Source organism: Leptodactylus fuscus, chromosome 3, assembly GCF_031893055.1.
Source record: "Leptodactylus fuscus isolate aLepFus1 chromosome 3, aLepFus1.hap2, whole genome shotgun sequence".
NCBI classification, from domain to species: domain Eukaryota; kingdom Metazoa; phylum Chordata; class Amphibia; order Anura; family Leptodactylidae; genus Leptodactylus; species Leptodactylus fuscus.
Genome location: NC_134267.1, coordinates 54,912,779 through 54,926,151, shown reverse-complemented (window position 1 = coordinate 54,926,151; position 13,373 = coordinate 54,912,779). Strand labels below are relative to the sequence as shown.

The following is a 13,373-nucleotide window of genomic DNA, read 5'->3' as shown; positions in this document are numbered from 1 at the left end:
CAAGGGAGGTAACAAACATTAAAACAGTGTTACTTACCACTCCTGGTCTCTGAAGCAGGTCTTTGGGTCTCTTCAATGATGTCACCGAAGAAGACCTGTGCTGGAGCCCAATAGAGGTGAATAATAGAGATGAGCGAACACTGTTCGGAACAGCCATTCCGAACAGCACGCTCACAGCACGCTCCCATAGAAATGAATGCAAGCGGCCGGCACGCGGGGGGTTAAGCGGCCGTCCGTTAAGCCGCCGGCAAAGTCTGCATGCCAGGTGCTTCCATTCATTTCTATGGGAGCGTGCTGTTCGGATCGGCTGATCATCTCTAGTGAGTAACACTGTTTTTATGCTTGTCACCTTGCTCGGGCCTCCACATATTATCCTCTGGGGTCTGAAGAGATAATAAGAGCAGTTTTGGTTCGGGTGTTTGGTCTGAAAGAAACCACTAGGCAAACCTTGTCAGACAAATCTTGCAAGGTTCGCCCAACAAATACTCTTGCCGCGGACACGCACCCTATTTACCAGTCCCCATTCCTGACCATGGTGCCTCTGCTTTTCCTTCAGCCTACCAGGGCGTTCGATGCGGTCCATATCATGTCCCTGTCTGCGATGTGCTTGCGCTGTTCAGTGTCAGTGATGTGATATGTGACACAGGAGCGGGGATCAGTACGTAAATAGGGTCCAACAGGTAACAGCCTATATATATAAAAAAATAAAGTAGTGGAGGTCCTAAGGTTCTTGGCCATGGCTGAAATGGCTGTAGTTATGCCACTGGCTACATATAAGATGAGTTGCCAGGAGAAAACATTTCTTTTTAAAAAGAACATGGCAGAAAAGCTCATATTTGTAACATACAGCGCCATTTATGGTCAAACCAAACACAGCATATCAGCACAAAAAACTCATACCACCTGTCTAGTACAATGTTGGAGGAGTGGTTCATATAGAACATGAATTCCTCTGTATATTAATGTTTTCTGTAGTCAAATGTGAGGCCATCCATCCAACAGCTAAAGCTTGACCAAAACTGGGACATGCAATAGGACAATGATCTCAACAAATTGTAATGGCCTGGTTAAAGTTCAAACCTCAATTCGATAGAAATGCTGTGGCGGAACATTAAAGGGTTTTTCAGGTAATTGATTTTGTTGACTTATTATTAGGACAGGTCATCAATAACAAATTGGCAGGAGTTCACATCTGGGAACATCTTGCTAACCAACTGTCCACACTAGTTCCTATATGGAGAATAGAGTTTGAAGTAGATCACTCTTTTGTCTGTGTAGTGATTGAGCTAAGTTACTACAACCAAGTATAGATCATCAATATAATTGGCCAGGAAAACCCCTTTAAGAGAGCTGTACATATACAAATGTCCACAAAGCTCAATGAACTGAAAAAACGAGTGGGCCAAAGAAGCGTGGGCCCAAATTCTTCCAGAACAATGTGAGAGACTGATGATATCTCTAAGGCTACATTCAAACTAGTGTTCACTATATGTTCAGGGTTTCTGACCTCGAGCCCACTTAACAATTATTTCAGGTGGAAACCGTCCGGAAATCCGGCGGACCCCATCATAGTCTATGGGTTCTACGGGTTTCTGCGGGTAACCACTTTTTAGGTGCGTTAGCTTTCTGTTTTTGGGACCCTAAGTGGACTTAGACAAAGGAAAGCTGAATGTTACTGTGAACCTAGAGTAATTTATTACTAAATATGGTTCTACAAGTTATTGATATGTGAGTTCACCAGCTTCCTTGAAGGAATCGGTAAGAAAAACAACACTCGTCCAGGATTATTGGAACACCTTTTATTAGAACGTGTTTCGGGCCAGCAATGTTGTGCTAATGAAAGGTGTGCCAATAATCCTGCGTGAGTGCTGTTTTTCTTGCCGATTCCTTCAAGGAAGCTGGTTCACATGTTCCTGACGTCCTAGTGGCGTATCCTTAGGGCTGCCTAGTACTGTCACGGTTGCAGTGAGCATTGTATGCCAAAAAGGTTGTTGTGACTCTCTAACAACCCGACCAGGTGTGAAGCCATTTGTCTTCTACTTTATGCCCCTACCAGTGGTAATACACCAGGATCCGCTTGGTGCTGTTTTCTTCTTGTCTACAAGTTATTGAGTCATGCGGAGCACTTAGGTTAGGTAAATAATGATACAGTGGTATCTGTTATGTATTGTTGCTCATCTGAGGTTGTATCTACCTAATTTTAAGATGTTTTATTATTATGTCCAGATTCGTAGAACCATAGAATTATAAGAGGGGGCACTATGTTTTCATGACTGTATAATTAATGTACTTTTCCACTGCTTTTACCAAAAAGGCACAAAAAGTAGAAGTGAGTATTACAAATTGTAATAGACAGTGTACTATGTTCTAAGAGCCATACATTGTCCGTTGGTCTAAAGTCTTGGATGTGATACTGCCTTGATGTACAGAGCGGGTCGCAGGGCTGCTCTGAGATTAATTGCTTGTCACAAGTTTGATGCCTGAACACTGAAAAGAAAATAGGTTGAAGTCTGCTGCCATTGAGTACTTGATGATATTAGACTTCCCTCTGTCATATCTATATCTTTCTTTAACAGCGTGTGTTTGAGGATAATAGGTAGAAAGATTTGAGTGAAATATACTGGTTAAGTAGAAGAAAAAGTGATATCTAATTTTCCAAACAATGTAACACATCAAAGGGACAGTCTGAGTGACAACGCGCACTATAAAGAACTTTTCCAATATCTTTCTATAGGATGATTGCATAACTAAGTACAAAAGTTTTTGTTAGCTACTTTCATTGCTGAACTTTTGACATCCAGATCCAATTGTTCATCTTCGTTCACCAACTACGTGATCTGCTTCCTCTACAAGATCAAGTTTAGTCTGATTTGAAAGGGTTTTATGGTCTGCAAATATTTTTGAAAAAAAGAAAAATAAAGTAATAGTTACCTCACCAATTCCGTGAAACTTCTGTTCTGAGACTTCCATGGTTCCCTGCTGGTCTTCTGCTCCCCCTAAACACACCAGTTCTACTTTTCCAAAGTCAGTTTCTTTTTTGAATGATTCCAACGGAAAGCTGCATACGGCCATATATTTCCCTTGATTTAACCACAAGCAGGACTTTTCTCTCCGCATTTTTGGGCAGAAATTGGGCAGAAACCCAGCAGACTCCATTATATTCCATGGGGCACGTGGGTTTCTACGGGTAATTAGGTGGATTAGGTTTCTATTTGTGGAGTCCCCATTTTAGTTCATAGAAGGAGATCCCGAGCTGAGGACTCCCTCATGATGTTTGCATGCCCTAATAGGAAACATGAATGGAGGTTGTTGTAGTATGACACCCCATTAAAGGATAATTCTCCCTCCAAGCTCCTTCATTATTGAAGGAGGACACAAGGACATTATTGGCTGTATATAATAAAATATATTAGTGTCACCTGTATGTAAGAACTCTGTCAGCCAATGTCCGAAAGCCTGGTCACAAAAAAATCCCGTTTGAAGATGATGAAAGGTCATAGGCAACTCTTGTGACTTCTATGTTGAGCCCAGTCTGGGTTAGGTTTCCCCATCCTATGCAGATAGTATTTAAAGGGGCTCTATCATTGTGAAAAGTCATTTTTAACTAATCACATACTTGCATAGCCTTTAGAAAGGCTATTCCACACATACCTTTTGTATTTAAATTGCCTCAGTAGTTTTTGAATAAGTCATTTTTTTTATTTATATGCTAATGCGCTTCTCAATGCACCTCAAAAGTCTCTTTGTGCACTGTCTCCTGTGTATACTGCTGTTGACTCCTCCTCCCTGCTCTCATACACAACACACAGCAGGGAGAGGAGAGATGGCTGACAACTTACTGTGCAACGAGAACCTAATTAGCATATGAATAAAACGGACTTATTCAAACACTACTGAGGAAATTTACATACAAAATGTATGGTGGAATAGCCTTTCTAAAGGCTATGCAAGTATATGATTAGTTAAAAGTGACTTTTTTTTTTACTTTTTTTTTTAGAGCCCCTTTAAATAGGACCTTACATGTTCACTGACATTGGTGGTATTATATACCACTAGAAAACTCAGGGTCATTGCTGGGCTGTGAGGAATGCCCCCACTGACCCATAACCTTGTACTGATGGGGAGGGGTGGTTGTTCCTCACATCTCAGAGATGATGCTGAGCTGTAATGCCCGTTCTTCTGAAAGTGGAGGGATATCGGTCCTGAAACTGATGGCACCAATATCTCTGGCACCAAGGCACATACTGGCAAATCTGACAGTGAATTCAGTGCACTGACAGCATTCTAGCAGTATATAATACCACCGACATCAAAGGGCATGAACAGTCAACTTTAAAGGAATTTTCCAGGCCCAGGAAACTAAGTTTATTAGTGCTGAATAGGGACAGTTATTCACCCTTCCCTAATCCCCCGCTGCTCTGATTCACAAGCTGCCAGGGTCTTTGATGAGCTTGGTTGACATCACAGGAAACACTTTCACATGCCTGTCCATCCATCCAGCCAGCCAGTCAATCACTGGCTAAGACAGGTCACTACTGTTGCCAATATTTGCTGGACAGGCATCTAAGAGGATTTCGTGTGGTGTTGGCCTGGGCTTCTTTGGGCCTATAAGATAAAATTATTCTGGGGTGCACCCTTCATCAACCTCTAGGAAATATACCCTAATCGCCTCCAAATTGGATTGTTCTCTGCTGGATACCCATTTCTGCTGTTTTCTTAGTTGTAATTAACACATACTGGCAAACACTTCTCGAATGTCCAGGAGGCTTCTTTACAAAGAAAAAAAAAAAGGAAACCTTCTGAGGTCTCAAAAAAGTTATTAAATCTTATAAAAATAGCTGAATCCTTCCACACCTCTGTCATTTTATATGTGACATCATGGATTTGTCGGTATTGGGGCCCCAAGTAAAATGATGTTTGAGGGCCCCTAATCAAAAATCTGTTTCCTTTTTACCAGAACTGCTCATGCATGTTTAAGTCAAATCCCCACTTTCTTGACTCTGTGGGGGACATAATTCGGTAGCAGCAGTGGTGCAGACCCAAACAGACAAAGACAGGGACACAAAATATATAGCAAACTGGTTTATTTAGAAAAAACAGGAAAACGAAATAAACCTTAACTTCAGGCACAAAATGAGCAAAACAAAATGCAGCCTTATCTTCAGGCAAAAACTAAATAAAATCCTGCTCGTCTGAGCAACTAACTAAACAGAAATGTTAACCTAACTATACATTTGGCTTACTACCAGCCACATGAACAAAACAAGCACAATACTGTCTCACTGGACTCAGGGTTACAGGACAGACCCAGAAACCCCCTTTTACTCCCTGGATCTTCCCTGGAGTGCTGGAGCTGTAGCCTTTTTCTGACCCAGTAATGAGCCAATGACTCACACCTACTCAAAACCTACATTGGACCTCACATAAGTTAAAAACCTGGGGGAGATATAGCGAGATTCCAGCACCCTGCCTGTCACCTGCTCACAGCTCCCACACATTATAATGTCTCCTTTACTTTCCAGTACAGTATATTGCCCCCTTAACTGCCTCCCACATAGTACACTGCCCCTTTTATGGCCCTCACACAATATATTGTCTCTTTTTAAGGCCCCCACACAGTATATTGTCCCTCTTTAAGGCTCCCACATATTGAATTATTCCAACACTTAATGGCCAATACTCACTAACCCATCTCCGCTGCTATTAAGTGCGGCTTTGGCTTCCAGTAGACCCCAGGTACTACATTCAGACACTGAGCAACGTTTAGACATCACTTCCTAATTGTTCAGTATTGGGACATAATGTGCAGTGCCCCTTGAAGGCTAAAGCAGAACAGATATGGGTGAATAATGGCTTCTACCTGTTGGAATAATCCAATAAGTAGCAGTCATTTAAAAGGGTCCATAATCCACTGCTGGTGCTCACTAGGTAGCAACTATTCAGGATCAACTGCATGCAAGGAAGTGTCTGCAGCACAAGAGACAAGAGTACCAGGACGAGAACCCAGCATGCTTTTGCACCAATAAAAATTGAGCGTTTATTTAAGACAGTTACAACCTTGTACATACAGAAACACTGATGCATTTCGGGAAGTCACTGCCTTTAGAAATAGCAACGTTCAAGTGAATGGGACGATGTTGCAATAATCAGAATTATGACTAATTTTAGAACCTGGATTTCCTTTAATTCTTTAATAATTGATGTATTTCCCTTTGTCATGTCTGTGGACATATTTAAAATAAAGGGCAGCAGAATGAATGTGCCGTAAGTAACACTCCCACTATAGGGCACTATAAATACTAATGCAATATCCTGATTTAGTTGGTTACTCTCTCGAAAAGTCATATGAAAAAAGTCTCTTTATTCTGCTTGTGCGCGTTGTCAGGAAGAACAATTAAGGCTCCCTCATGAGGCTCCATGTATGCCACTAAATGTCACAAAAGGCTATAGACTTTGAGCTTCCAATTAGAACAAATCCCATTAAAAACATATTCAGTGTATCTAATTTAGTTATGGATTGCTAACTGCATGGCTGAGACATGAAGCGCTGAAAGACAGGGGGAGAGATGGAGGGGACAGCAACCACCTATTTGTTTAAACATTGTGAAACAAATGGCACTTGTACGTGGAATGGTTAAATAGACTGTAAATGAGGGGAGGCTTTAGGGGCCGTTTATTGCCTTTTAGTATTTCTAACAAATGACAAATGCCTACAGTTCACCGGGTTCTGCATTCTACATGGAATATCAATGGAGAAATTGCCATTTAAATGTAAATGAACATTATAGCAAAGAAAGTCTTTGACTTATTTTACGTAAAATATGGTAATTCTATATAGATATTGTCAATTTGGGCATTTATAGTAGGCTATAATAGACAAAATAGAAGTAGGAAAGTAAAACTCAAGTTTAGATACAGCACTGTTGAAAACTTTAGTTTACTCAATTTAGTCAGTCAAAATGGGCATTTAAAGGGTATTTCCATCTGAAACATTTTCCGTATTTACCATAAATGCGTGGATACGGCTACCCGTTTGAAGGAATTTTTCCAACTGAAGAAGTTATCCACTATAGATAAGGTTGGGGATACATTAAAGGGATTCTACCATTAAAACATGTTTTTTTCTAATGACCACGTCGGAATAGCCTTAAGAAAGGCTATTCGTCTCCTACCTTTTGATGTGGTCTCCGCCGCACCGGTCATCTGAAATACCGTTTTACCGAAATTACCATATGCTAATGAGTGTCCGTCAGCAATGTGGGCGGGCCCCAGTGCTCACACGCCGATGGAGGCGTTCCCACTGTTGATGGAACTGGGCAATCCAGCGACGCCTTCTTCCTGAACAGAGTAAGTATTTGCCGAAGAGAGTGTACTGTGCATGCTCAGTAAGGTCCGTACAGCCCTCCGACGCCTGGATGAGTTCACTCGCGTGTCGGAGGGCTGTACGGACCTTACCGAGCATGCGCAGTACACTCTGTTCAGCAAATACTTCGCAGAGCGTACTGCGCATGCGCGCAATTGCGGCCTCGCAAATATGGCCACCGGCCAGCATTCGCAGTTGGCTCTAACAGGGTTTCGCTGCCAGAGCCGACTGCGCATGCGTCACCCATGACGACAAAAGAAGAGGACACAGAAGAGGATGAGGCAGATCAGGAAGAAGGCGTTGCTGGATTGCCCAGTTCTGGCAACAGTGGGGACGCCTCCATCAGCGTGTGAGCGCTGGGGCCCGCCCTCATTGCTGCCGGACACTCATTAGCATACTGGGAAAAAACGGTATTTCGGATGACTGGCGCGGCGGAGACCACATCAAAAGGTAGGAGACGAATAGCCTTTCTTAAGGCTATTCTGACGTGGTCATTAGAAAAAAACATGTTTTAATGGTAGAATCCCTTTAAATATCATGGTGTCACATCTCTCAGCCCCCCACAGTTTCCCTGTCCTGATGGAGCAGCAGCCCACGTTGGAGATAGGGCTGAATATAGGGCTCTACTACAAGTACATCTCAATAAATTGGAATATCATCAAAGAGTTATTTTTTTTAGTAATTCAATTGAAAAAGTGAACCCCATATATTATATTGACTCATTACAAACAGAGATCTTTTTCATGTGTTTATTTCTGTTAATGTTGATGTTTATGGCTTACAGCCAAGGAAAACCCAAAAGTCATTATCTCAGAAAATTAGAATAATTGCCCCAAAACAGCTGCAAAGGCTTCCTAAGTGCTTAAAAAGGTTCCTTAGTCTGGTTCAGTAGGCAACACAATCATGGGGAAGACTGCTGACTTGATAGATGTCCAGAAGGCAGTATATGACGCACTCCACAAGGAGGATAAGCCACAAAAGAAGAAGCTGCTAAAGAAGCTGGCTGTTCACAGAGTGCGGTATCAAAGCATATTAATGGAAAGTTGAGTGGAAGTAAAAAGTGTGGTAGACAAAGGTGCACAAGCAACCGGGATAACCGCAGCCTTGATAGCATTGTTAAGAAAAGGTGGATCCCAGTGGTCAGACTCTCACAGATTATGAAGTTATATCCTACTGTATTGATAAGGAATAACTTCTAAAATAGTTACAGCTCCTTAAAGTACAAATTATAGAAGTATATTAAGAATTCTTTTCTCTGTGCCCCAAGAGCTCAGGCATACCCCCATTCTCCTCCTGACCTATCTGTGTGGTTGTAAAACAACTGGTTGTAGCAGGAGCTTCCCTGCTGTACTCTGTGTGCAGTAGGACCCAAATCTTTGCAAAGCCACCAAATTCAATGGCCTATACTAATCGAAATACCTCTTTAAATTTCACTATTTGTTGAGCTTTTCAGTCTATGCTTAGACTAAATCCATTATTAGGTACTTATTAGATAAGTATAGGTCAGGACCTATACGTATCTGGGCGTGCTCCTCAATAATAAACTGGACTGGGCTGATCACCTGGAGGCGCTGCACAGAAAGGGCCACAGCAGACTCCACCTGCTCAGGAGGCTGAGGGCCTTTGGAGTCCAGGGAACACTTCTTAGGGCCTTCTTCAACTCTGTGGTTGCTTCAGCCATCTTTTTCGGTGTGGCCTGCTGGGGGAGCAGTATATCAACCAGGGACAGAAATAGACTTGACAGGCTGATCAGAAGGGTCAGCTCTGTCCTGGGGAGCCCCCTGGACCCAGTACAGGTGGTGGGTGACAGAAGGATACTGTCCGTGGTGAGCTCCATGTGGGAGAACAAATCCCACCCCATGTATGGGACCCTGATGGGACTTGGCAGCACTGTAAGTGACCGTCTGCTTCACCCCAAGTGTGAGAAGGAGCGCTATCGCAAGTCCTTCCTTCCAACCGCGACCAGGCTGTATAATCTACATCAAACCAAGTGTAGATCACTCCGCACAGAGAACTAATGATTATGACGATGACCATGAAGTCTTCCTTCTTTCTCTTCCATTCCTTAGCTGCTATGGACTCCTAGTATATCTTCTCTTCTCAGCATATGTGTGTCTACGTCTGTAATATATTACTGTGTATTATCCTGTACCTGTATTACTATGCTGCTGTAACATGCTGAAATTTCCCCACTGTGGGACTATTAAAGGATTATCTTATCTTATCTTATTAAGGAAAGGAAATCGTAGTAAATGAGAATATTTAGTTTCACTTCATTAACAGGAACATTTATCGATAAATGGATATAATTTTTGCAGCTTTAGAAGTAACAGAAGGCAGTATGGACACCAAAAAAGCAATGAAAGGCTGTTGAAAACATGCCTATGACCATCAGACCCACTACTTCAGATGGTGGTCTCCACAAGTAGAAATAACACCAACCAAGAGCTAAATTAAAGGCCTCTCACCTAGCCAACCAGTGCACAGTTCTGTACTGAAGAAGGCCAAGAACTGTACTGTAGAACAGCTGTCTACTAGAGATGAGCGAGTAGTATTTGATCGAGTAGGTATTCGATCGAATACTACGGTATTCGAAATACTCGTACTCGATTGAGTACCACTCGCTATTCCAATGGAAAAGTTCGATGCAGAACCAGCATTGATTGGCCGAATGCTATACAGTCGGCCAATCAACGCTGGTTCTTCTCCTACCTTTAGAAGTCTTCTCCGTGCAGCTTCCCCGCGGTGTCTTCCGGCTCTGAATTCACTCTGCCAGGCATCGGGCCTGGGCAGAGCCGACTGCGCATGCCCGCGCTACAAGAAAATGGCCGCTTTGACTGTAAACGCCCATTTTCTTGTAGTGCGGGAATGTGCAGTCGGCTCTGCCCAGGCCCGATGCCTGCCAGAGTGAATTCAGAGCCGGAAGATGCCGCGGGAACGCTGCACGGAGAAGACTTCTCGGAGGATCCAGCCCGACCCTCACTCGTGGACTTGGTAAGTGTAATTTGATTGAATGTTGCCTACCCCTGAAACAAGCATTTTCCCCCCATAGACTATAATAGGGTTCGATATTCGATTCGAGTAGTCGAATATTGAGCGGCTACTCGAAACGAATATTGAACATTTTACTGTTCGCTCATCTCTACTGTCTACAGAGTGTCTCTTCCTTTTGGTGGATAGTTTGGTTTAGCCTGTTGCAAGGCTCATTAAAAAGTCATACATTGAGCTGTAGGATAGATTTCTCCCCTAGGTGGCACTACCAAAACATTTTTTCCTTCCTTCTTGAGGTGAGCTAATTCCCATACCTTTTTGCCTTCTCTGTAAGACAGCAGCTGGCAATCTCCAAAAGCAGAAATATTGCCCTCCTAGAGCTACATAGAGATTCAACCATCAGTCAAACACAGTTGAGGATTGGTGCACATTTCTGGCCATAGCAACCTCTGAATTCAGGGAGTTATCGAAGGCATCTTGAATGTAGAAAACTACAAACAAATTTTAATACATCATGTAATAATTAGACATGAGTCAACCTTTTCGTCACAAGCCGGGTTCAACCCTAATATTCCAAATCGTTTGTTTTTTAAAGAAAATGAACAAATGTCTTCGCCTTGGACTAACTAGAATGGCCGTCGCCACATGTATTGCACAGGAAAAATACAGAAGAGACACCTGTCTTGTGAGTCACTTTGACATTCTGGCTCCACTTGACATAAGCTGACAGCCTCTCAGCCAATAGTCAGTGGTAGGTGGATACCTTACAGTGCTATGTAACATGCTGTGGGCATGAACATGAGGTAGTTCAGTGATGGTGGATGTAGGGGTGGATCTGTGATTCATTTCACTACATGATAAAGAGAGCACTGAGTTCTGAAAAGCTTACAAAATGACAGTAGAGACAGAAAATCTTAGCTCTAAAAATGAATTCATTTCTTGTGTTTCTTTTTGTTGCTCACCCAATATACAGTCTCACAACCTGTGCTAATCTGAAAAATAAATCTCTATTATTTGGGTGTTTATGTGATCACCAGTGTGGGAAGTGTACTAGTCCGTAAAATATTAATTTTTGAGTATTTTTTGTTTGTTACTCACCAAATATACAGTCTTAAGCAAAAGGAGTGAAGAAAAAAAAGTTGTACTGCCTGTGTGTCTAAAAAATCCACAGGCAAACACCTTTTCCCCCAAAAAATGACATTTTATTTTAAAAGTTGAATGCATAAAAGTGAGTGTCAGTGCAGTGTATGGTTAAATTCTGAGTTTGTATCCATTTGTGTAAATACGTGCATGTAACATTCACTTTAATACAGCTGTGACTGTGTTTGCCTTAAAGAACTACAAATTAGATAGATGGGTTCATAAGAGTCCTACGAGTATTCTACACTATGTTTTATAGATAGGTTCCTAGGAGTCCTGACAGTGTTATTGTCAGGATACGGAGTCGCCGCGGTCTCCTTGCTGCGCGGCGTCTCCCTGGGAGACGTGTTAGGAGTTCTATTGGGTGTGCTTAGGTCATTAAGGGTTAATCTTTTCCTTGCCTTCAGTCTCCATGCCGTTAGCCATCAGGTGTGTTCTCTGCTGCTATTTAAACCCCACCCAAGCATGGATCCTTGCCAGCCATTCACTTTGGGTTTCCTGGTCCCCCTGCTCAGTCTTATTCCCTGTCTGTTTGTATTCCATATGTTTCTTGGTTTTTTGACTCGGCTTGTATTTTTGACTATCCCTTGTCTTTTGATTTGGTACCTTTTATTATATCTCCTGGCTCGACCTCTTGCTCGTCTGACCTCGCCTTCTCTTCTGTGTCTTGCTGGGACTTGTGGTCCTCCCTGGTTCCAAGCTGTTTAGTCTTTTGTTTTGCATTGCAGTTACACTGTGCTTTCTGTTTAGGTGTGACCCCTGTGACTCCAGTCCCTAGGACTTTCAGGGCCTCCTCTCCCCTTATCCTAGCCGCTGGGATAGAAGCGTAAGGAGTCGTGGTAGGCGCACTTCAATTAGGAAGTGCATGGGTCTGCCTCATCTCAGATACTACAGCATAGTCATAGCCGCAGGGCCTACGACCCCTTTTGTCATTAGTTGCACAGTGTTGCTTTCCCAGCTGTGTCACTTTGCACTGCCTGACCCTGACTCCAATCCTTACATAGTGGCTGGCCCTTACCCTAGACAGGCCGCCCGGCGGTTTAGTATGGATGCCGAACAATCCGTAACTGACCACCTGGACGAACTGTCAAGGCAGGTGCAGGGCATGGCTGGGTTAATTAACCAAGTCTCGCAGCGTCTGGATGCTTTGCCTGATCCAGCATCAGCCGCTGCAGGTTCTTCTATTCAAACACCAGTTTTTCCCATATTGAATACCCGTCAGGATCCTAAAATGCTCTTGCCTGACCGTTTTGACGGTAAACCAGACAGATTCCGAACATTTCGGGAATCTTGCCATTTATTTTTTCGTTTTAATTTCCTTTCTTCTGAAGCAGAGCAGGTGGCGCTGGTGGTGTCTCTTCTACGAGGGTCACCACAAGACTGGGCCTTGGCTCTACCTGCTGGAGCTCCTGAATGGAATTCATTAAATAAGTTTTTTCAAACATTAGGTCAGATTTATGATGACCCTAATAGAGTTGCCTTGGCCGAGTCCCATCTGTTGTCTATTCAGCAGGGAGTTAGAACTGCTGAGGACTATTCTACGGAGTTTCGTCAGTGGAGCTCTCAGTCAGCGTGGACAGACAGACCTTTGTTAACCCTTTTTAGACAAGGCTTATCTGATTCTGTAAAAGATGCTCTAGTAAGTCATCCAGTCCCTGAAAATCTAGGAGACTTTATGTCCTTGGCTATTTCTATTGATAGGAGGCTTAGGGAAAGGCGTAGAGAGAAATTAAGCAAACCTGGGTCCTCAGCTAAATCCTGGTCTGTCCTTTCGGAACCTATACCTCCTTCTGCTGTCCCTACCTCTTGTTCTATTCCTGAAGAAGAACCAATGATATTGGGGTCCACATCCGCCTCCAGGAGAAAGTATCGCCTAGAA

At 43.0% G+C, this 13,373-nt stretch overlaps 1 protein-coding gene across 1 annotated transcript in view; it reads left to right on the top strand.

Moving 5' to 3' along the window:
• The window catches only part of LOC142196612 (bifunctional protein GlmU-like), an 84,475-nt gene that overhangs the window by 42,210 nt on the left and 28,892 nt on the right, over nucleotides 1-13,373 (top strand). The window lies entirely within an intron of this gene.